This window comes from Oratosquilla oratoria, chromosome 20, assembly GCF_046742065.1.
Source record: "Oratosquilla oratoria isolate Oo_2021 chromosome 20, ASM4674206v1, whole genome shotgun sequence".
Lineage (NCBI taxonomy): Eukaryota > Metazoa > Arthropoda > Malacostraca > Stomatopoda > Squillidae > Oratosquilla > Oratosquilla oratoria.
In genome coordinates, this window is record NC_134796.1 from 36,462,141 (window position 1) to 36,467,140 (window position 5,000).

The following is a 5,000-nucleotide window of genomic DNA, read 5'->3' on the forward strand; positions in this document are numbered from 1 at the left end:
ACCTCACAACAACCCAGGGGTTGAAATAAAATACAGATTAGATGGAGGAATTTTTGAACTGGCCAGACTCAAATCACGGTGCAACACTAACACCATCAATGTGACGGAACTACAGTATGCGGATGACAACGCTGCTGTAGCCCACACCCATACAGAACTCCAACAATCAGTGGATAATTTCCATGCTGCCTACACATGTTTTGGCCTGACAGTTAACAAGGCCAAAACTAAGATATTGGCCCAACCAAGACCAGAGGAAAATCCACCAGCAACTAACATCACCATGGATGGAACCACCATTGAATGCGTCGAACATTTCCCATACCTGGGAAGCATCCTTTCCACCCAGAGCACATCCTCCAAAGAGATTGAAAACAGGTTACAAGCTGGCCACACTGCATATGGGAGACTATCCACCAGGGTGTTCAAGAACAAAGGCCTAACCACCCATACAAAAGTGATGGTATATAACGCCGTCATAGTATCTACCCTGTTATATGCATGCGAGACTTGGACCCTTTATAGTAGGGACCTCAAAAAACTAGAACAATTCCACCAGAAAAAACTGAGAGCAATAATGAAAATCAAATGGAACGACTATGTGTCCAATACAGCAGTCCTTGAAAGAGCCAAAGTCACTAGCATCGAGGCCATGATCATGAAACACTGCTTAAGATGGTCTGGCCATGTGGTGCGTATGGAGGGCACAAGACTACCAAAGAAAATTCTCTTCGGGGAGTTAAATATAGGTGATCGCCTTCGAGGCCGCCCTATGCTCCGATTTAAAGACCAACTCAAGAAATCCCTCAAGGAAGCTAACATAGACCCAAACACCTTCGAAGCTTCAGCGTATGATAGGAATGGGTGGAGAAACAAAATTAAAGTGGGCACGGAACTCTTCGAAGAGAATAGAAGAGCCAACCTGGTAGTTAAACGACAGCAACGGGTAGAAAGAACAAAACAACCACAACCACCTCCCACGATTCAGTGCGATCAATGCCCTCGGTTGTTCAGGGCACGAATTGGCCTTACGAGCCATAAGAAGGCTCACCACCCTAATAATACTTAACCTCTTATAACCCCCCTCCTCTATTCAACCCTCTATTGGGACTGGAAACTATGATACTCAGATACGAGTACATGCCGACGACGACGACATATATCATATATATATATATATATATATATATGTATACATATATATATATATATATATATATATATATATAGTGTAGATATATGTATATATATGTATATATATATATATTTATATATGTGTATATATGTATATATATATACATATATACACATATATATAAATATATATATATATGTGTGTATATATGTATATATGTATATATGTATATATATAGTATATGTATATATATATGTGTATATATGTATATATATATATATATATATATATATATATATATATATATATATATATATATATGAAACTTGTTAACCCACTGTCGGAGAAAAGAAATCAGAAATACTAATTATCTGATAATTAGTATTTCTGATATCTTTTCTAGGACAGTGGGTTAACAAGTTTCATTTTATCAATGTGCTATTACATTACGCTGTGGTAATATATATATATGTATATATATATATATGTATATATATAAATATATATATATATATGTATATATATATAAATATATATATATATATATGTATATATATATAATTTTCATATTCAGTATTTAAAAGTATTGCCAACTCCTGAATTAGCAACGACGACATGACGTCACAATCGTCTGCATTTCACTTCTTATAACTAATCATGTCACTGCCTTCGTCTACTGAATAGAGGTAAGAGCTCTAAATTATATTCAATTTGATATAGAAAATTATTTTCTGTGATTTATACTATACGGTGATAGTAACATAGTATATCTATCATAAAGTTTATATTCATAAACGTTGCTACTCGCTGATGTCCCATGGGACTCCCTGAATGATAATGATAATGAGTGGGAGTGGGATTGGAAGTGGGATGACGAGACGATATATAACCTACAGTAAGCATAACTAAGGAGAATGTTGTAAATATAAGAGCATTGTCTTAATAAAGATTTTATTGACCATTTTATTAACAACGTATCATTTAAGATTTTATTTGACCCAACGGGTCACGGGTGGTCTAGTATATATATATATATATATATATATATATATATATATATATATATATATATATATATATATATATATATATTATATATATACACACATATATATATATATATACACACACACACACACACACACACATACACACACACACACAAATATATATATATACATATATATATATATATATATATATGTATGTATTTACATATATATACATACATATATGAATATATATATATGTATATATATATACATATATATATACATATATATACATATATATTCATTATATATACATACATATATATACATACAAATATAATATGACACCTAATATTGACCATATCTAGGTTGTGCATGCTTATGTAAATTTTGGGGCCACCCGATTTTTTTTTTTTTTTTTTTTTTTATGACAGTTCGTTGTTAGCTGGCGGGATTCCCGCCTGAGCCCACACAAGTGGCCCAAGCTACAACGTGAAGAGCCTTTAAAAAAGGCGCAGCAAATATATTGCTGTGACCGAGGCTCCAGCTGGTGGGATCTTTCCCGAATTCCTGCAGCGACATTAGTCTTGTCCTGCATGGAGTTTCCAGCTGTATCCAACGGGATTGAATCCCGAGGCTCATTGATACAAGAATCCAATGCAGGAGATTGCTAGACAGAACCTCGCTGTCGGAGGTGATGCAGCAGGGTCCCTCACGGGCATTTTATTCGACCCTGACTGCGCGAGGTCCCCTGAATAAGTGGTACTCAATTTTCCACGCTTTGAACGGGTAACTTCTCTGTAACCTTTCTTTTTTCTTCAGGTGAAAAACATAATAATAGACTTAATAAGAAACTTATTATATTGTGCAAAAACAGTGTTTGGACTAAGTTTTCTCTAACAGACAATGTGACTATCTTCTCGGATGAGACTCTCAATATACAAACAAGAATTTTAGGGGTTAATTATGCCATGAAAACAGACAAAAGTCATACCTTGGACTATATTGTGGGTTTTGATAAATTCATGGCAGCTAACGATTATAACAAAGACCTACAGTGTTTAAAAGGAGTCCTTTTGCAAGGTATTATGGACTGTGTCAAGGGAGATAGCGGTTTTCCTAAAAGATTGAAATTAGCAGTTGAACATCTTACCAAGCGTAAAAATATCATCATCACAAGAGCCGACAAAGGAGGTAAAATAGTCATTCTTAACCAAAAAGACTATGTCACAAAAGCCCTTAATATGTTAGCTGATAAGGACACCTATGAAAGCCTTACTAAAAATACCCTCAGGAACACCTCCGCAGAGTTTAATAAGAAAGCCCGAAAAATAGTAGGAGATGAATTATTTGATAATTTGTGAGTTATTAACCCTCAATTACCTAACTTTTATGGGCTTCCTAAATTACATAAAGAAGGCACCCCTCTAAGGCTAATTATCTCCAATAGGAATTCATGTACAAGTAAGGTGTCAAAATGGCTTACATGGATTTTGTCACCATTTGCGGGAAGTTTCTCAAAATCTCATATTAAACACTCAGAAGATTTTGTGAGTAAAATTAAAAGACAAATCATACCTACAAATAGCAAACTACTAAGTCTCGATATCGTTTCCTTATTCACAAATGCTAACACGAGAGATATCTTAAGTTTTTTTGGAAAACAAACTGCACCCATATCAATACAAACTCCCACTTTCAGTATCAAAGATTATCAGCCTGACCCGTTTATGCATCAATACTAATGTTTTTACTTTCAATAATTCTTATTTTAGACAAAGATGTGGTTGCAGTATGGGTTCTAACCTTTCACCCGTGTTAGCTAACCTAAACATGGAATATTTTGAAAGTACTTTATTACCTATGATTAAACCACCTGACATGTTTTGGTTTAGGTATGTTGATGATATTTTTACACTGTGGGACGATAAGTGGGGTTCTTTTGATGAATTCTTTGTTATATTAAATAAATTAGCTAAGAATATTAATTTTAAGGTGGAATGGGTAAGAGGTAGGATCCCATTCCTGGACATTTCGGTCATAAGAGACCCAGACCAATTGTCCTTTTCTGTGTATAGGAAGCCTACTCACACAGGAAATTACCTACACTTTTTTAGCCACCATCCGGATAACATTAAATATAGGATTTGTAGTCCACAATTTTTGCAAATAGAATTTGACATCATCAATAAACAACTTTCTAACGTAGGTTATCCGGAATGGTTTTTAAAGAAAGCCCTACATAAAGCCAAATCTAATTTTTATAAACCAAACAACTCCAGGGAGAAGTTTAAATGAAGTAACAATAACATCAGTGTACCACTTAATGAATCTATCAACTCGGTCTCCAAACTTCTACCTAACAACCAAATTAGATTTATTTACAATTATCCAAACAGTATTTTTAGAAAGGTAGTAAATGTACACCGGAGGAATCATGTTGACCAAAACTCCGGGATATATAAAATGCCTTGTAAAGACTTTGATGATGTATATTGGGGCCAAACTGGCAGGGATTTGTCCACGAGATTAAAGGAACATAAATACTCCATAAAATATGGACAAGTTAATTTCGCTGTGTTCCTTCATGCCAGCCAAAAAGACCACAGATTAGATTGGGATAATGCATCAATTATTTTTAAATCACATTATAGCTATCGTAGGAAAATTGTAGAATCTTCTTTAATAAAACATTATCCTAACTTCAATACCTCAAAAGGTCAGTGGCCCCCAGATTGTATTACGAAGTTAGCAGTCAACAAATTAATGTCAAGAGCGGTCGGACAAAATACCACCAACTGTCCTTTCTTGACCCAACCATATCAAGGGCATGTAACCTGAGTCCCCCCACTTTCCCCATCCCCTTTTATGTA